The sequence below is a fragment of the Pelobates fuscus genome, chromosome 6, assembly GCF_036172605.1.
Source record: "Pelobates fuscus isolate aPelFus1 chromosome 6, aPelFus1.pri, whole genome shotgun sequence".
NCBI lineage: Eukaryota > Metazoa > Chordata > Amphibia > Anura > Pelobatidae > Pelobates > Pelobates fuscus.
Genome location: NC_086322.1, coordinates 92,281,271 through 92,302,723, shown reverse-complemented (window position 1 = coordinate 92,302,723; position 21,453 = coordinate 92,281,271). Strand labels below are relative to the sequence as shown.

The window sequence follows — 21,453 nt, the reverse complement described above, 5'->3', positions numbered from 1 at the left end:
CCTAAATACTAATAAGGGGGGGTCCTAATGTCCTGCCCCTGGCCCCCACCCCTGAGCGGCGGGTGGGGGCCCTAAGGTCCTCCCCCTGAGCGGCGGTTGGGGGCCCTAAATACTAATAAGGGGGGGACCTAATGTCCTCCCCCCTGGCCCCCACCCCTGAGCGGCGGGTGGGGTCCCTAAATACTAAAAAGGGGGGACCTAAGGTCCTCCCCCCTGGCCCCCACCCCTGAGCGGCAGGTTGGGGCCCTAAATACTAATAGGGGGGACCTAATATCCTCCCCCCTGGCCCCCACCCCTGAGCGGCAGGTGGGGGCCCTAAATACTAATAAGGGGGGACCTAAGGTCCTCCCCCTGGCCCCCACCCCTGAGCGGCGGGTGGGGGCCCTAAATACTAAAAAGGGGGGGACCTAAGGTCCTCCCCCCTGGCCCCCACCCCTGAGCGGCAGGTGGGGGCCCTAAATACTAATAAGGGGAGGGACCTAAGGTCCTCCCCCCTGGCCCCCACCCCTGAGCGGCGGGTGGGGGCCCTAAATACCAATAGGGGGGGACCTATTGTCCTCCCCCCTGCCCCCACCCCTGAGCGGCGGGTGGGGGCCCTAATAAAAAATGTCCCCCCAGGTGACTAGGGGTCCCCAAACCCCTAGTCACCCCCCCACCCAAAAAAAAAAAGTATCCCCCTACCTACCCCCCTCACCCTAAAAATAATTGCGTCGGTTATTATTGTTTTTTTATTTGGCCTTTTTTTGGGCTGAAAAAAGAAGATTTTAGAAGAAAGAAAACATCCAATGGTAAGTTTTTTTTCTTTTTCTTTACAGGTTCTTAGTTAAAGGTCCCCCCCTCATTATATTTAGGGTAAGGGGGGTAGGGAGGGGGATACTTTTTTTGGGGGGGGGGAGGGGTGACTAGGGGTTTGGGGACCCCTAGTCACCTGGGAGGACATTTTTTTAGGGCCCCCACCCGCCGCTCAGAGGTGGGGGCCAGGGGGGAGGACATTAGGTCCTGCCCCCCTTACTTTTGTTTAGGGCCCCCACCCACCACTCAGGGGTGGGGGCCAGGAGGAGGACATTAGGTCCCCCCCAGTTTGTGTTTAGGGCCCCCACCCACCACTCAGGGGTGGGTGCCATGGGGGAGGACATTAGGTGCTCCCCCCCCCTTACTTTTGATTAGGGCCCCCACCCACCGCTCAGGGGTGGGGGCCAGGGGGGAGGACATTAGGTCCTGCCCCCCTTACTTTTGTTTAGGGCCCCCACCCACCACTCAGGGGTGGGGGCCAGGAGGAGGACATTAGGTCCCCCCCAGTTTGTGTTTAGGGCCCCCACCCACCACTCAGGGGTGGGTGCCATGGGGGAGGACATTAGGTGCTCCCCCCCCCTTACTTTTGATTAGGGCCCCCACCCACCGCTCAGGGGTGGGGGCCAGGGGGGAGGACATTAGGTTCCCCCCCCAATTTGTGTTTAGGGCCCCCACCCACCGCTCAGTGATGGGGGCCAGGGGGGAGGACATTAGGTCCTGCCCCCCTTACTTTTGTTTAGTGCCCCCACCCACCACACAGGGGTGGGGGCCAGGGGGGGAGGACATTAGGTCCCCCCCAAACACAGGTTAGTGGCTATGGAGGGATAATGTATAATAAACACACACAAAAAAATTGTATGCAGCTTCAGACTTAATCTAAATTGTATGCTGTCTAGGAGGTGGGAGGGTCTAGGAGGGAGGGTCTGCTGCTGATTGGCTGGAATGTGTCTGCTGACTGTAAGGTACAGGGTCAACGTTTACTCAATGTTAACGAATAGGGGGCGGACCGAACATTGCATATGTTCACCGTCCGTGGCGAACGCGAACACGCTATGTTCGCCAGGAACTATTCGCTATTTTGAAATCCTTGCTAAAATTGTGCATAATAACATATTTTAATAAAAATATACAAAATACAAATTGGATACAATTGACTAGAGTAGAAAAAATGTAACCCTGATTAAATAATAGTTCTCCGATTGCTATCTGTGGGAAAATGCCAATTCAATTACCAGAGATACGCTAATCCAGTGGTTCCAAAACTTTTTAGGTTCAAGGCGCCCTTAATATTTTAATATTTTTCCGCGGCGCCCCAAGTCAATATTTATAGGTTGTATATCTGTACAGCACTGCAGCATATACTGGTGCAATTGTGTAATCTCTTATAGAAATTATATGTACTTGGCCCAGAATAATTTAAACTGTTTCTTAGGCAATTGCACTTAAAACTTTGCCCAGAACAACTTAGTAATATTATATCACACACCTCGGTCATTTTAACTGAATGTTATCTCTACCCAAGGCAGTATTTCCCAAGATTAAATTCAGTTGGTCATTTTTATATTTCTTTCGGCATAATACTATTTTTCCAATCCTTTTGATATGTTGTGGAATGTTTATTTAATTGCTGTTTGTGTATCTTTTTATAATTTGATTTTATTAGTTAGAGGGTAGTGGATGCATGGAATAGCCTTCCAGCTGAAGTGGTAGAGGTTAACAGAGTAAAGGAGTTTAAGCATGCGTGGGATAGGCATAAGGCTATCCTAACTATAAGATAAGGCCAGGGACTAATGAAAGTATTTAGAAAACTGGGCAGACTAGATGGGCCGAATGGTTCTTATCTGCCGTCACATTCTATGTTTCTATGTTTCTAGTTAGTAAGTTTGTTATTATGGCGTGGCATACTTTGGTACAATTTAAATTAAAGCAGTTACTACTGAGTTTTTCCAATTTGAGTGGTTTATTAAAAGCTTCTTATATGTTGTGCTGGAAATTCTAAGGAATTCTATTTTGATCACAAGTTACATAGAATACTGTAGGGATAACTATTATATATTAGGGTGAGTAAGACATATAGCATCTTTATTAGTGATGTCGCGAACATAAAATTTTCGGTTCGCGAACGACGAACGCAAATTTCCGCAAATGTTCGCGAACGGGCGAACCCGGCGAACCGCCATAGACTTCAATAGGCAGGCAAATTTTAAAACCCACAGGGACTCTTTCTGGCCACAATAGTGATGGAAAAGTAGTTTCAAGGGGACTAACACCTGGACTGTGGCATGTATCTCTGTATTACACACAGTATCTCTATATTACACTCAGTATCTCTGTATTACACACAGTATCTCTGTATTACACACAGTATCCCTGTATTACACACAGTATCCCTGTATTACACTCAGTATCTCTATATTACACACTGTATCCCTGTATTGCACGCAGTATCCCTGTATTACACACAGTATCCCTGTATTACACACAGTATCCCTGTATTACACTCAGTATCCCTGTATTACACTCAGTATCCCTGTATTACACTCAGTATACCTGTATTACACTCAGTATCTCTGTATTACACACAGTATCCCTGTATTACACTCAGTATCTCTGTATTACACACTGTATCCCTGTATTACACACTGTATCCCTGTATTACACTCAGTATCTCTATATTACACACAGTATCCCTGTATTACACTCAGTATCTCTGTATTACACTCAGTATCTCTGTATTACACTCAGTATTTCTGTATTACACTCTGTGTCCCTGTATTACACACTGTATCCCTGTATTACACTGTATCCCTGTATTACACACTGTATCCCTGTATTACACACTGTATCCCTGTATTACACACAGTATCTCTGTATTACACACAGTATCCCTGTATTACACACAGTATCCCTGTATTACACTCAGCATATCTATATTACACACAGTATCCCTGTATTACACTCAGTATCCCTGTATTACACTCAGTATCTCTATATTACACACAGTATCCCTGTATTACACACAGTTTCTCTGAGCGGCGGGTGGGGGCCCTAAATACTAACAAGGGGGGGACCTAATGTCCTTCCCCCTGGCCCCTACCCCTGAGCGGTGGGTGGGGGCCCTAAATACTAATAAGGGGGGGTCCTAATGTCCTGCCCCTGGCCCCCACCCCTGAGCGGCGGGTGGGGGCCCTAAGGTCCTCCCCCTGAGCGGCGGTTGGGGGCCCTAAATACTAATAAGGGGGGGACCTAATGTCCTCCCCCCTGGCCCCCACACCTGAGCGGCGGGTGGGGTCCCTAAATACTAAAAAGGGGGGACCTAAGGTCCTCCCCCCTGGCCCCCACCCCTGAGCGGCAGGTTGGGGCCCTAAATACTAATAGGGGGGGACCTAATATCCTCCCCCCTGGCCCCCACCCCTGAGCGGCAGGTGGGGGCCCTAAATACTAATAAGGGGGGACCTAAGGTCCTCCCCCTGGCCCCCACCCCTGAGCGGCGGGTGGGGGCCCTAAATACTAAAAAGGGGGGGACCTAAGGTCCTCCCCCCTGGCCCCCACCCCTGAGCGGCGGGTGGGGGCCCTAAATACTAATAAGGGGAGGGACCTAAGGTCCTCCCCCCTGGCCCCCACCCCTGAGCGGCGGGTGGGGGCCCTAAATACCAATAGGGGGGGACCTATTGTCCTCCCCCCTGCCCCCACCCCTGAGTGGCGGGTGGGGGCCCTAATAAAAAATGTCCCCCCAGGTGACTAGGGGTCCCCAAACCCCTAGTCACCCCCCCACCCAAAAAAAAAAAGTATCCCCCTACCTACCCCCCTCACCCTAAAAATAATTGCGTCGGTTATTATTGTTTTTTTATTTGGCCTTTTTTTGGGCTGAAAAAAGAAGATTTTAGAAGAAAGAAAACATCCAATGGTAAGTTTTTTTTCTTTTTCTTTACAGGTTCTTAGTTAAAGGTCCCCCCCTCATTATATTTAGGGTAAGGAGGGTAGGGAGGGGGATACTTTTTTTTTGGGGGGGGGGGGGGGTGACTAAGGGTTTGGGGACCCCTAGTCACCTGGGGGGGACATTTTTTTAGGGCCCCCACCCGCCGCTCAGAGGTGGGGGCCAGGGGGGAGGACATTAGGTCCTGCCCCCCTTACTTTTGTTTAGGGCCCCCACCCACCACTCAGGGGTGGGGGCCAGGAGGAGGACATTAGGTCCCCCCCAGTTTGTGTTTAGGGCCCCCACCCACCACTCAGGGGTGGGTGCCATGGGGGAGGACATTAGGTGCTCCCCCCCCCTTACTTTTGATTAGGGCCCCCACCCACCGCTCAGGGGTGGGGGCCAGGGGGGAGGACATTAGGTTTCCCCCCCCAATTTGTGTTTAGGGCCCCCACCCACCGCTCAGTGATGGGGGCCAGGGGGGAGGACATTAGGTCCTGCCCCCCTTACTTTTGTTTAGTGCCCCCACCCACCACACAGGGGTGGGGGCCAGGGGGGGAGGACATTAGGTCCCCCCCAAACACAGGTTAGTGGCTATGGAGAGATAATGTATAATAAACACACACAAAAAAATTGTATGCAGCTTCAGACTTAATCTAAATTGTATGCTGTCTAGGAGGTGGGAGGGTCTAGGAGGGAGGGTCTGCTGCTGATTGGCTGGAATGTGTCTGCTGACTGTAAGGTACAGGGTCAACGTTTACTCAATGTTAACGAATAGGGGGCGGACCGAACATTGCATATGTTCGCCGTCCGTGGCGAACGCGAACACGCTATGTTCGCCAGGAACTATTCGCTATTTTGAAATCCTTGCTAAAATTGTGCATAATAACATATTTTAATAAAAATATACAAAATACAAATTGGATACAATTGACTAGAGTAGAAAAAATGTAACCCTGATTAAATAATAGTTCTCCGATTGCTATCTGTGGGAAAATGCCAATTCAATTACCAGAGATACGCTAATCCAGTGGTTCCAAAACTTTTTAGGTTCAAGGCGCCCTTAATATTTTAATATTTTTCCGCGGCGCCCCAAGTCAATATTTATAGGTTGTATATCTGTACAGCACTGCAGCATATACTGGTGCAATTGTGTAATCTCTTATAGAAATTATATTAAAGGAACACTTCGTACTTTAAAAGCTTGCTGAAGTGATTTAGGGATTAGCAGTGTCCCTTCTTCTTTGTGAAAGTGCAGATTCCAAAATAAACTAGCACTTTTACAAAGTATTGCATTCTCCCAGTTTCCAATCAGACAGCCAGGAGGGTGCTTTCCCTCACTACTTTGTGCATTGCCAGGTCCGTACCTTGTGTCCCATTGCTTCTCTGATGCTTCACCTTGAGCATCACTGGATTAGCCAGGAGACCATCAATAGTGATGATCTCCTGAAGGCTGAGCAGACCCTCTTGCCTCTGGGTCAGAGGTAAGTAAACCATAATGTAGGTCAGCAAGGAGTGCCCATTAATCTAAATTGTGTTTACTTAACGCTAGAGTGTGCCTTTAACTGTTAGCTTACCTCAGTCTCCAATCAATACTCAGCAGGGAAAACAAATTGCTACGTTGATATATATATATATATACCAGGGAAATAAATTTATGATTTTAACTCTCAGCATTTCAAAAAAAATATTATAAAAAAAATCTGTAAAAATGTAAAAAACAAAACAAAAAAACCTTAAAATAATTCTCAGTTCGTTCCATATCTGTTGTCATAAAAAATAAAACAAAATTGCAAAGAAATAGCTCTTAACAATTATTTTAACAATTATTAAACCCCACCCCCACCCCAAGCAATATTATCATTATTTTTTTAAACTTACGTTATGTTACGTTTTACTTACCTTATTTCAGCACCAAGGCTCCACTAGGTGTGCTGACCTTTCCTCCCTCAATGACGTCATTGAATTGGACCTGCCTCCACCGATGGGGTCCAATTCAATGCTCCTCATAGAAGATCATTGGGGACCTAATGCTCATGCGTGTAGTGCATTTAAAATACCACATAGGAAGCAATGGCGATAATAATAATATCGATGGGATTTCTGCATCATGTGTTTGATTTTGACTTGGTCTGAGACGCAGAAGCGCCTCTAGTATGACAGCCACTACAGGAGGAGATAACCTTGTAATGTAAACATTCCAGTTTCTCAAAAACTACACTGTTTCACATTGCAGGGTTAAGGGGGCAGGGGAAGTGTACCCACACCACTTCATAGAGATGAAGTGGTCTGGGTGACCATAGTGTTCCTTTAAAATAAATTAGCATGCTGGCTTAAGAGACAGTCAGTGGGCAGAGTGTTAAAAACTAAAATTATAAAAAAAATAAAAAATAAATAAATAAATAAATGGGGGCCTTTAAGCCCTCCAGTTCAAACAGAGCAATGTTATTTCTTTACAACATGTAAATTTAAGGCTATTAATACTGATTATTGTTATTTATAAAGTGCCAAGAATTCCGCTGTGCTATAGAATAGGTAGACTAACAGACAGGTATTCAATTTACATTTTCAAAATTCAATTTTAATTCTATATCTGTCCCCTAACATTCATTTTAATAACAGTGTCTGTCTCTGAATATTCATTTTAATTTGCTATAAACCGAGGAATACAGTTAGCCCTGGAACAAATGTGACATTTAATTAGAATGTTATATAATTTGTTTCCATAACTCCCTCTGGGCCTTCATAAAAGACATTTGTACAAACACGATTCTTGCTACTTTTGGACACAAATCATATCACATATGGGGCTTTAAGGACAGCACAAGATCATGCACAAACCAATGAAAGTCATTATTTTGTGCAATTACATTTCAAAGATTAAAATGAAAGAAAAAAAAAAGAATAACTGATATATATATATATATATATATATATATATATATATAGACACACTGTATATATTTTCAAGGAGTATATGGTGTGTGTGTGTGTGTGTGTCAGATTGCACCTTCCTGTCAGATTGGGTAGAGGATAAATAAAATCCCCCTTTACCACGGTCTGCAAGCCCTCGCTTCCAGAGCAGGTAATACCCACAAAAGAAGAGGGGGGGCAGCAAGTTACACAAGGGGAGTGAGGGACACACAAGGGAGGCAGATACAATAATGTATATGACACACAAAAGGGGCAATATGCAAAACATTCAAAAGATGCAATACAAAATGGGGGGTTAAAGCCTTCAGAAGGGGAATTAGAAACACAGGCGGGGGTAATAAACTACAAAAGGGTTTTGCAATCTGAAAAAAGGAAAAAGAAACAAAAAAGGATGGTAAGAGAAATACACAGGAGGATACATATTTTTGAGGGGCGTCCAAATGCACCTTTGCCAGTGTAGCCAAAAATCCTTGCTCTCGGTATGTGCACAACAGAAAACAATTACATGCTACCTAAATCACAAATCAACCACTCTTCTACCCATCTGCCTTCTGCTGTTTAAAGTTAGTAATAATGACTGGAATAAGGTTTAAATGACAGCCTAAGTCCCACTGATGCAGATTTTGGCACCATGTCAATAAAATTGCATTGTGCATGGTCAGCACTATTGGAATGCATCGCGAAATGTGCTTAGATTACAGAACACATATGAATGAGGATATGTATTTTCGGAATCTGTGTGTCCGCGAGTGGGTACTTTAGTGTGTATATCATATGCAGTATGTATCTTTATGTGTCTGTGAATGTGTTGGTGTATGGACATGTGTGCACACTTGGGAATGTGCATTTTCTTTAAGTCCACTCTACGGTCTGCTACTAAGCCTCACAATGACAGTGATCTATCTTTTCTGGTTACAGCCTGGTTACTCAGCATATAAACAATTTCACATTATGCATATGGCACTGTTCTGTTTTTGCTATCCATAGCCATTCATAACATTTCTTTGTTATAGTATAGACAAGAATCGCTTATCTCTTAGTCAAAAATTACCTTATCTGTAGAAATTATATCTAAGAGAAAAAAACATCAAATCGAAACAGATTTAATGTAACAGTCCTCTGTCTGAGACGTGGGTCATTCGTCTGCAAGCTGAGCAATTTTATGGTACTGTCAATTTTATAATGACCTTGGTAGGATCCAAGGTGACAAGTTATCCATGCAAGTTTAGCCTCTGAGTTGGAAGGTGATTGCAGTGAATACACAAGGTAATATTTTCCGGGAGTAAAACATGTTAATCACATTGTGGGTCAATTTGAGATTTGTTGCGGAGTCACTAAACAATGGATTGTGCTGAGCACAGAAACTGGGACACATTATCCCCTGATTCTGGAGTAGCCAAAAATGTTTAGTGAAAAAAAATCCTTTTCCTTTGCTGAAAACAGTAGTGTCACTTTAAATGCTTACTAGTTTAGAAATGAAGGGGTCAGCAGAACATTAGCTGCAAGCCATGCTCTCTCGGGAAAGGATTCACTATAGTTAAAGAAAAAAGGTCAATGTGTACAAAGGAATTTCTTTATATATCTAAGATAAGCTTGATGTATCCAAGCTTTCTACAAACATAAGTAGAAATGATACTAAATTAGCATATGTTAACATGGTGTAACTGGAGGGGAATGAGAAACCCAAATCTAGATGCCTGCTAGTACAGCAAAGCAGTACATGTTTGTCTCAAAGTCGTTCAAGGACAAGACAGCTTTGTGAATCTGTAATGAGGATAGCACAATATGCTGTATGTGCAATTATTTGAAGACAGGTGTTTTATAAGATTTCCAAGTCAACACAATGTAACAAGGGATGTCTTATCTGTATAGTGCTTTCACGTGTGTTTATACACAATAGAAAGGCAAGGGAGTACTTGACCTCAAATTATCAGAATGCATTCCTAAACAGGTAAAACCTACGAGCATAACATGGGGACATTATATAACTTACACATTTATATGAAGACATTAAATACACACAGTTAGATTGCTATGACAATTAATGGGGGATTCTCATTTTCTGAAATTAACAACATTGAATAAAATCTTTAAAAACAACCTATAACTTGTGATAAAAAAATGTTTTATGAGATGCTGTTTGCTTTTAAATTCATGTTAATGATTTGACACATGTCATAATCCAGCTCAGACAAGGCAAAGTCATGGAAAACACATCAGAACAGGAGAAGTAGAAATATTATTTAATTCCTCCTATTCTCTGTATGACTGCCAAGTGCAAGCAGAGGCTTAACTAGAAACACTTGGCCTTGGTGCTAAAATTGCCCTGGGGTCATCCCCTATGTGTCTCATCACTCCCCCCCCCCCCCCCCCCGGCTAATCCATGTGTCCCATTCACCATCCCCTGGCCCCTCCATGCATCTCATTCGCTTTCCCCCAACCCATCCATATGTCTCTTTCCCTCCCCCAGCCCCTCCATGTCTCCCATTTCCCCTCAAAGCCCCTCCATGTGTCCCATTTCCCACCCATGTGTCTCACTTCCTCCCACCCAAAGCTCTTTCATGTGTCTCACTTCCTCCCCTCAAAGCCCCTCCATGCGTCTCATTTTCCCCCAAAGCCCCTTCATGTGTTATTTCTTCCACCCAGAGCCCATCTATGTGTCTCAATTCCTCTCACCCAAAGACCCTCCATGTATGTCACTTCCACTCTCCCAAGTCCCTCCAGGTGGGCACTTCATCTCCACCAGCCCCAAAGACCCTTCAAGTGTCTCAATCCCTCCCCCGGCCCCTCCATGTGCATCATTCTCCTCCCAGCCCCTCCATGCGTCTCATTTCCCCCCAAAGCCCCTCCATACATCTCATTTTACCACAAAGCCCCTCCATGTGTCATTTCCTCAACCCAAAGCCCATCCATGTGTATCAATTCCTCTTACCTAAAGCCCCTCCATGTATGTCACTTACTCTCCCCTCCAAGTGTCTCATTCTCTCCCCCAGCCTCTCCACATGTCTCATTTCTCCCCCGAGCCCCTCTATGTGTCTCATTCCCTCTCTCAAAGCCCCTCCATGTGTTTCATTTTACCTACAAAGCCCCCCAAAGATACTCATGCAAACACTGACACACACATATACACAGACATACATATACAGACAAACAAACGGATACACGCACAAAGAGAAAGATACACATACAAGCAAGCAGATACACAGACAAACAGGGACACACAGACAGATACTCATACAGACACACATGCAAAATGTAAATGTTATAGCCAACCTCTCTCCTGTTTCCTACCTTTAGGGTACCTGCCTGGGGATCTCCCAGGCTGCACTCCACCCTCCCTAGCTACACCACTGCCGGGCTGGTGTAGCTGTGCACCAGCCCTCAAGGTATGCTGGCAGCCCATGGTCACAGGGGTAGCCACTGCAGGCGGACCCCTGGAGTGAAGGGCCCAATCACAGCGACGACCCCTGCGACTGTGGTTGGTATGCCACTGAGTGCAAGGGGCAGATCTTATAAAAATTAGGTGTGCAAAGCTGGATATAGAGGTATGGATTTCTAAATTTCATTTTATTTTTCTCACCTCACAAATACTTATCTGTTAAATATAGTGATAAACAAACATACTATTAAAAAGTGGTTTTAAGATACAAAGGATTCCAGGTCCGTTTTGATTTTATGACATTATAATAAAGAAGTTTAAAGAGGCTGTTTATGCACCCAAACCATTCCTTCTCACCAGAACTACGGGGTGTTGCCATAAGATTAAATAGCCTCACTCAAAATGAGCCACGTGCTCTCTGACAACTCATTTCTCTGACTACTAAAGTGTTAAATCTAGCACTTTATCCAAGCTAGAAACAGTCTTCGCAGATTTATGTCGCAAGCTGAACAATCATCTGCACCAACTTGCCCAGCATGTGCTGAGTGGCCACTCACCTCAGAAATCACAGCTAAGAATCCAGCACGAGTCAGTGGCTCCAGCCTGAAATGCACAGTCCCTCTTTTGATATTCATGTGAACCCTCTTCCCCAAATACTAGGATGCCAGGGGATTCACCCTGAAGAGCAATTTTTTTTTAATTGATACCAGTCAGTCTTTGTACTATAGTATTATTCATCTTTTTTAGTTTGCACCCTGGATTTTTATGGTTTGATTTTTCAATGAGGCTTACTGGTTGGGGCAAAAAATGCGTCCCTGGTCCCTGTTGGCAGTGGCATAACTACCATGTTCACAGGGGTCACAGCTACAACCAGGCCCGTCATTCCAGGGGGCCAGGCCGCCTTCTCGACCCCTGGGTTTGCATAACTTCAGGGCCAGTGCACGGGTTTCCCTCTACCAGCTCTGACAGGAAGTGCTCACTGAGAGCACTTCTTTTCAGATTGGGTACCGCTGTCCGCTCGGCCACAGTACATGGACAGCGGAGAGCATGCAGAGCAGGTGGGAAGAGACACATTGAAGGGACTGGGGGGAAATTGAAACACATGGAGGGGATTAAGGGGGGGGAATTGAGACACATCGAAAGGACTGGTGCCTTGGGGGGAGGGGGGTGGGGGGGAGTTGAGACACAAGGAAGGGACTGGTGGGGGAATTGAGATACATGGAATGGATTTTGAGGGGATTGAGGCACATTAGAAAGGACGGGGATATTTGAGACACATTGAAGAGACCGGGAGGAATTTGAGACACATGAAAGAGACTGGGGGGGATTGAGACACATGGAAGAAGAGACTGGGGGGAACTGAGACACATGGAAGAAGAGACTGGGGGGAACGGAGACACATGGAAGAAGAGACTGGGGGGAACTGAGACACATAAAATGGACTGTAAGGGGATTGAAACACATGGAATGGATACATGGAAGGAACTAGGGGTATTAAGACACATGGAAGGAATTGGGGAATAAATTGAGATGCATGGAAGGGACTGTGGGGGATTGAGACATGGAAGAGACTGGGGGGAATTAAGACACATGGAAGAGACTGGGGGGTTGAGACACATGGAAGGGACTGGGAGGAACTGAGACACGTGGAAGGGACTGGGAGGAACAGAGACACATGGAAGGGACTGGGAGGAACAGAGACACATGGAAGGGACTGGGAGGAACAGAGACACATGGAAGGGACTGGGGGGGAACAGACACATGGAAGGGACTGGGGGGAACAGACACATGGAAGGGACTGGGGGAAGAGACACATGGAAGGGACTGGGAGGAACAGACACATGGAAGGGACAGGGGGATTGAGACACATTAGAAAGGAATGGGGGGATTTAAGACACATGGAAAGGACTGGGGGAAGAGACACATGGAAGAAGAGACTGGGGGGAACTGAGACACATAAAATGGACTGTGAGGGGATTGAAACACATGGAATGGATACATGGAAGGAACTAGGGGTATTAAGACACATGGAAGGGACTGGGGAATAAATTGAGATGCATGGAATGGACTGTGGGGGATTGAGACATGGAAGAGACTGGGGGGAATTAAGACACATGGAAGAGACTGGGGGGGTTGAGACACATGGAAGGGACTGGGAGGAACTGAGACACATGGAAGGGACTGGGAGGAACAGAGACACATGGAAGGGACTGGGAGGAACAGAGACACATGGAAGGGACTGGGAGGAACAGAGACACATGGAAGGGACTGGGGGGGAACAGACACATGGAAGGGACTGGGGGGAACAGACACATGGAAGGGACTGGGGGAAGAGACACATGGAAGGGACTGGGAGGAACAGACACATGGAAGGGACAGGGGGATTGAGACACATTAGAAAGGAATGGGGGGATTTAAGACACATGGAAAGGACTGGGGGAAGAGACACATGGAAGAAGAGACTGGGGGGAACTGAGACACATAAAATGGACTGTGAGGGGATTGAAACACATGGAATGGATACATGGAAGGAACTAGGGGTATTAAGACACATGGAAGGGACTGGGGAATAAATTGAGATGCATGGAAGAGACTGGGGGGAATTAAGACACATGGAAGAGACTGGGGGGGTTGAGACACATGGAAGGGACTGGGAGGAACTGAGACACATGGAAGGGACTGGGAGGAACAGAGACACATGGAAGGGACTGGGAGGAACAGAGACACATGGAAGGGACTGGGAGGAACAGAGACACATGGAAGGGACTGGGAGGAACAGAGACACATGGAAGGGACTGGGAGGAACAGAGACACATGGAAGGGACTGGGGGGGAACAGACACATGGAAGGGATTGGGGGGAACAGACACATGGAAGGGACTGGGGGAAGAGACACATGGAAGGGACTGGGAGGAACAGACACATGGAAGGGACAGGGGGATTGAGACACATTAGAAAGGAATGGGGGGATTTAAGACACATGGAAAGGACTGGGGGAAGAGACACATGGAAGGGACTGGGAGGAACAGACACATGGAAGGGACTGGGAGGAACAGACACATGGAAGGGACTGGGAGGAACAGACACATGGAAGGGACTGGGAGGAACAGACACATGGAAGGGACTGGGAGGAACAGACACATGGAAGGGACTGGGAGGAACAGACACATGGAAGGGACTGGGAGGAACAGACACATGGAAGGGACTGGGAGGAACAGACACATGGAAGGGACTCTGGGATTAGACACATTAGAAAGGACTGGGGGGGATTTAAGACACATGTAAGGGACTGGGGGGTTGAGACACATGGAAGGGACTGGGGGGGTTGAGGCACGTGGAAGGGGCTGGGGGGGTTGAGGCACATGGAAGGGGCTGGGGAAGAAATTGAGACACATGGAAGGGACTGGGGAAGAAATTGAGACACATGGAAGGGACTGGGGAAGAAATTGAGACACATGGAAGGGACTGGGGGGGATTGAGACATATGGAAGAGACTGCGGGTGGTTAAGACACATGGAAGAGAATTGGGGGGGTTGAGACACATGGAAGGGACTGGGAAAGAAATTGAGACACATGGAAGGGACTGGGAGAAACAGACACATAAAAGGGACTGGGGGGATTGAGACACATTAGAAAGGACTGGGGGATTTGAGACACATTGAAGAGACTGGGGGAGGGGTTTGAGACACTTTGAGGGGACTTGGGAAGAAATTGAGACACATGAAAGGGACTGGGGAAGAAATTGAGACACATCGAAGGGATTTGAGGATGAAATTAAGACACATGGAATGGACTGGGGGGATTGAGACACATTGAAGAGACTGGGAGGAACTGAGACACCTAGAAAAGACTGGAGGGGTTGAGGCCCAAGGGAGGGACTGGGAAATACATTGAGACTGGTGATTGGGGGGTTAAGACACATGGAAGAGGCTGGGGGGGGGGGGAATCGAGACACATGGAAGGAACTGTGAGGAAGGACAGGAAGAAATTAAGATTTATGGAAGGGACTGGGGAAGAATGAGACACCTGGGGGGGATTGAGACACATGGAGGAGCCACATGGAAGGGACTGGGGAGAATTTGACACATGAAAGGGACTGTGGGGATTCAGATACATGGAAGGGGGCATGAGACGCTTGTGGGGAGAATGAGACAAATAGAGGGACTGGGGGGGGGATTGAGACACATGGAAGGGGAGAAAGACACACGAGGAGAGGAATGGAGGGGTTAGGGGGCATGAAACACATGGAGGGTCTGGGGGAGAATGAGACAGATAGAGGAGTTGGGCTGGGTGGTTTCTAGTTACGCCTCTGACTTTTGGAAAACAGTAGATAGAGAATAAAATAGAATCAATAAACTGTCAAAGTGAGAGAATTGAAGATAAAGTACTGCCACTCAGACTGTCACTCATAAAATACTCCCACAGTCCAATTCAACATAAAATGAGGGTGCTAGACAAACAGACCACCTAAAAATGATATAGTGCTCAGTGAGCAATTTACTGCAATAATGTACAACACATGTATATACCTCTCAATTTACATACTATACACTGTATTATTTTTGTGGAAATTATCCAGGTTTATGTAATACCAAAAAAAAAAAAAAAACAGAAAATACATAGAGTAAAACCATGAATTCAATGTGTAAGTGATCTTAAAACAGAACACACACAGTTAAGTGCAAGGTATTAATTTGCACAATTAAAGCAGTATGGCTTCTTATGGCCCTATACACAGCCACCACATGCGGGAGGACCATACCAAACAGCAGATCCTGCAAGTGGTTTCTGTGGAGGGGGTCATATTACTCTATTAGCACCTTTCACTTGACAAGTGTGCCATTTCTGACATCATCAACACATTGTAATTATGGTTCTACGATATGTATTTTTTTTTTCTTTTTTTTTTTTTTAATGTAACATAGTGAACTTCGGTATGTAATTTGACAGGTATGTACTGTATATTATTATTATTTTATTATCTATATAGCGCCATCAGACACTGTAGCGCTGTACAATGGGTATAGGTATGCATTGCACTTTATTGTAGCAAATTGTTCACTGAGCACTTTTTAGGTGACTTTTTGTCATTTTTGTGACATGTAGATGGTCACGTTTCTAAATTAGGACCATTGGAAAAAAAACAACAACAAAAAAAACAGTTGTTTAATAAAATCCATACATTTATCAACACTTTCCCTAAGCATGTAATAGTAGAGTAGAACCGGAATAAGATAAATTGTGGTTGTAGCAAAAAAACATGGAGTAAGAATTAACCATGTGCAGCTAATCCCATTGTACAGCGCTGCAGAATCTGTTGGTGCTTTAAAAATTCTATTAATAATAGCTTGGGCTTGTATTATTATTTTTTGGCATTTATATAGCGGCAACTTATTCCACAGCACTTTACAATATTATAAAACAATAAATGAGACAATTGCAAAATGCTATTGGAAACATATGGATGAGAATCCTGCTCAAACAAGCTTACAGTCTAGAGGGCAGAATATATGGACAACCCCTTGTCTCAGAGCATCCTGAAGATACTGGTTGTAGAATTCAGAGACAATAAAGGCTGGTTTTGATAAGACTTAGAGCCTCTATTCATTGTGGTTTATTGAGGGTAAGTGCATAGAAATGTTCTTCATTGTGGTATATGAAGGCACTAGGATCTAGCGGACAAGTTAATTAATAGAAAATTAGCTGAGGTATATTTACTGGAGGCCTTGCAGCCATAAACAGCACTTAGTCTTTGTGAGCCCACCCCCTTACACTAGCACTGAGAGATCAGATTCCCCAGCATTATTGAGCAGGCATTAAATTTTCAGAAAGCATTGATGTTGCTACTGGGTTTCTTTTAACTCTTTAAATAGATGCCGGGGACTTAAATTACCCTTGTTTTCTCTTTATCGGTAGAAGAGGTAAAAGACAGTACAGTAAAATTTTTTTTTACAAAAATGAACCCCTTCTCTTAGACAGAAAAGGTGTCAGACAATTGTACTTAACACAACAGCAAGTGCTTCTCCCTTTTGCGTCAATGTACAAAGTTCACACCATTTGCATAAATATCTATGGTCTAAATATATTCCAGTGGAACCATTATATACCAATGTCTAATAATAAGGAAAAACTAAAAAGTAATCATTCATATTTCCTTAGAAAGGTGGACAGATTTATAATATCTATATATACAGTATATGGTGCTGTGCTTGTTACACTGCATTTACAGCTGGCTAGTAAAATATACACATTATACAACTGACTGCCTATTTAAAACACTATCATACTGCTTGTTAATGAATAGCTAGTAACAATCTGTGTCTATACTATATATGGCTAACTGCTAATTAGCAATACATGTACACTATATGGTTACCAGTGCATTAACCACATACAACGCTGTTTGTAAATCAATGTATGTACATTATATAATGCTAGCTGTCAATGCACACAGACTTTATGTTGCTGATTTTAGACATTTTATACTGTTCTCCTTCAATGCACATTCAATGTGTATATACTGGCTGTAGTCATTTGGATAGTAGAAGAGGGGCAGGCAGTCTTGGGCACTCCAGATGTTGTGGACTACACCTCCCATGATGTTTTGCCAGCATTATGTTAGTGAAAGCCTTATGGGAGATGTGGTACAAAACATCTGGAGTGTGGAAGGTTGGCTGCTCCTGTAGGAGAACATTGGAAGGATACTGCCACACAGCCTGAGACAGAACAGCCATGCACACAGCCAGCTCCCCACTACATTGTCCAATAATGCCATAGCAGTGGAAGGGAAGCCATACAGACAGTTCCAAGGTTAGTGAGGCTGCTGGACAGGACAGACAGACTGGCAGACAGACTGACTGAATATTAATGTCCAGCTCTCCAGGAAAGCTTCCCCCTGCTGCCATTTGTAGGCTGCTGGTACCTGGAGAAATCACACACACAGTATGCCATAATACACACACTGATCATTGCATTTAATCCAGCCGTCTCACATTGTACTGTATAACCTTACTCTGGCAGGCTGGGATTAACCCACTCAGTGCCATGGGGTGATCACAATCCACATGCAGTATGAAGGATGGGTTTATACACAAACCATGGAAAGAGGTGCTGAGTAAGGGACATAGATGATTTGGGGGAATTATTCTTCATACAATGTTGCCATCAATGAGAAGTGCTGGACAATCAACTCACCCTTTTAATGCCAACAGGAGCAGCAACCAGCAAACAAGGATCTCAATAAAAGATGATCAGTGGAAGCAGAGTGGGGCTGGTTAGCTATCAGCACATCACAGTCTCTCTCAGGGTTAATTATCCTACATCAGAGCAGAGCAGTACACTGGGGATGGAGAGTACCTGGCTGGTGCTGCTGGGGAATGTCTGACTGTCTGTGCCTCCCAGGACTGTCTGTCAAGTTGCCTCCATTGCTCTCCTTAGAGCCACACCATGGCAATGTAAGATCAGTCACATGCTCCTACACATCCATCCAACCGGCAGCATGAGCACCAATACACACACACTGCCTCCCTCCCTCCCTCTCCAGAATTAGGGACCCACCTTCAGACACCCAGCTGTATGTACTGAGAGGCTCATCTGTCAGATCCATGCATCCATACAGCATTGTATATGGAACAGGTACTACCGATACAATGTAACAGATATTACAAAATAAATACCCACTCATAATCTGTCACAACCTGATCTAGCTGGTCTGTAGTTAATGTCCAATGGAATTTTTACATATGGTGCTATGGGTTTTATCAGCCATAATGTTTAGATCACACACATCTTAAATATTTGAATTTAAAGGACAGTTTGGGATTTCATCTGAAACAAATATTGATGGAGAAAAAAATGCTCAATTATGAAAAAAAAAAACAAAACAAAAAACACCCCACCCCCACACACACACACATACATACTACCAAGTTTTGCTAATAAAACTGTGAATAGAATTCGTGTAGCTGTGGAAGGTGCTTCAAAATAAGTTTGACCTTATGTATGGAGTATGTATCACATGTACTTTAAATCTATTGTTGGAAATTACAAGATACAAGCTAAGAGCTCAATACTGTTTAAAGAAGTCACAGAACACAATATTACTAGAGACAAAAGTACATAATTTTTATAAAGTAATCATCCTATGGTATTTGTGTATTGGTATTTTTGAAACTTCATGTGGCCACATATACCACTGATATCTGCTGAAATTTGTAGTCATTTTGTGTCACACATACAGACAGACAATATTGTTTTTATAATATATATTTCATAAACATGTTGAGTGCTATGGCATTAGAAAAGCACATTAATTGTGTCTGATAAGCACGGGGATATCCCCAAGGCATTTTGGTTTTTAAACTTGGTTTTAAGACGTTATGCCCTTGATTTAATATTATTGGATAAGCTTTTCAAATGATTTAATATTTTTGGATAAACCTTTGAAATTATTTAATAAGAAACATATTAAAATGTTGTAATATTTAGTTTAAAAAAAAAATTTTTATTGATTGAAAAAAAATCATTTGAAATGTAAAAATATCAAAGCAGTCATCTCTTCAAAATTAGTAATTTTTAAAGATACATTTTTATGATATAGTCAGATATAGAAACTCAAAAAGTCAAAAGATATACTGAGACAAAGTAGGGACTATTTTGTCTCAGTATTTTTCCTATACCTGACAAAGTTTGCCATCAAGCCTTGTTGTTTCCCCCAGCCATCCCCAGTGACTGCTGTAGGGAAATTAAGCTCTTTCTGTGGAGGATCCCGCGGTCGTGCCGGTCCTTCATAGATCTCAATGCTGTGAGAGTACAGTGCTGGCATGGGATTCTGGCAGAAGAAGCATCAGGAAGAGGATGGTGGTGCCCACAATGGACGGGTTCAAATAAGTAAATCTCCCCTCTCTATACACCTCCCCCTCTCGCCATCAGACGCCAAGCACCGATCGATGTCAACCATCAGGGGTCTTTGTCACTGTCTGGGGTATTTGCATAAATTGCAGAGCTGGTATAAATAATTTAAAAAGCTTATCCAGCAATATTAAACAAACACTATAGCGTCAGGAATACAAAACTGTATTAGTGTCCCGCTGCAAAAAACATACTGTCTGCACCAATGTCTTACAAAAATCTTTGTCTGCTGAATACAATAGCCCCATATCTATTACTTTGTCAACTCTCTGTGACTGATGCTGGGTTCATGTCACATTTCAGAGCATTTTCTCAGTCAAAATAAGATACAGCGTAGATGTACACTGTTTGCAAATGTAATAACCTCAGGGTATCTTACATTGTCTAGTTTTAGTCTTATATTGCAGCTGTTTTTCTATTACCCAATACTCTAATGACATACAGTGTGACAGTGTACCCACTGGTGGATCATTTCCCAGGGGTGTGTGAGTGGTTACAGTTAAAGGGCCACTATAGTCATCAAAACAACCATAGCTTAATGAAGCAGTGTTGGTGTATAGATCATGCCCCTGAAGTGTCACGGTTCAGTTCTCCACCATTTAGGAGTTAAATCACTTTTGTTTCTGTTTATGCAGCCATAGCCACACCTCCACTGACTGTTACTCACACAGCCTGCATGAAAAGAAATGGTTTCACTTTCAATCAGATGTAACTTACTTTAACCCCTTAAGGATCAAACTTCTGGAATAAAAGGGAATCATGACATGTCACACATGTCATGTGTCCTTAAGGGGTTAAACATTTGTATTTCCTGTTCTGTAAATTGAACTTTAATTACATACAAGAGCAGGAGATAAAAAATGATAAATTAAACAGTATTTTCAATACAGGAAGTGTAAACATTAAATGACTCTTTGCAGAAAATTTTGGAAGGCTGTGTAAGTCACATGCAGGGAGGTGTGACTAGAGTTGCATAAACAAAGGGGTTTAACTCCTAAATGGCAGAGGATTGAGCAGTGAGGCTGCAGGGGCATGTTCTATACACTAAAACTGCTTCATTAAGCTAAAGTTGTTTTCGTGACTAGTGTCCCTTTAAAGGATTGCTGTCACTTCAAAACTATATTTTAATATAAGAAATAATTTATCAAATGAGGTCTAAAAAAAAAAAAAAAAAAGAAAAGAAAAATTCCACCCTACCTTCATGATAGGACAGGATCCTCAGCCGTATATACCTCCAGCTTTGTCCAGCCAGTGTTTGAAAAATAACAGTTAGTCTCTATGGTTTTCACTGATCCGAAGCTGGGAAGACCATAGAGACTAACTGTCAAACACTGTGTGACCCAAGCAGTAGTGGAGCTAATGAACAAAGGGCCCTCATCCAAGATGTTTTTTTTCCCCCTTTCTGGGTCCCCACTGCTCTAGATACAGGGCTGGTTTGTACTATAGGCGACTTAGGCAGTCACCTAGGTCACACCGGCACGGGGGGGGGGGCAAATTTGAGTGACCCGGTAAGAGGAAAGCGC

The 21,453-nt window shown here is 44.2% G+C and overlaps 1 protein-coding gene across 2 annotated transcripts in view; it reads right to left on the bottom strand.

Annotated features, from left to right (window-relative positions):
- Positions 1–18,458, bottom strand: part of CRACD (capping protein inhibiting regulator of actin dynamics) — a 207,458-nt gene extending 189,000 nt beyond the window's left edge. Inside the window, exon 1 of one of the 2 annotated variants that reach the window (XM_063458033.1) lies at positions 18,215–18,458. The gene's annotated coding sequence lies outside the window, so the exon portion shown is untranslated. The remainder of the gene's footprint in view (positions 1–18,214) is intronic. The other variant, XM_063458034.1, reaches the window with a different exon arrangement.
- Positions 18,459–21,453: the final 2,995 nt, after the last annotated feature.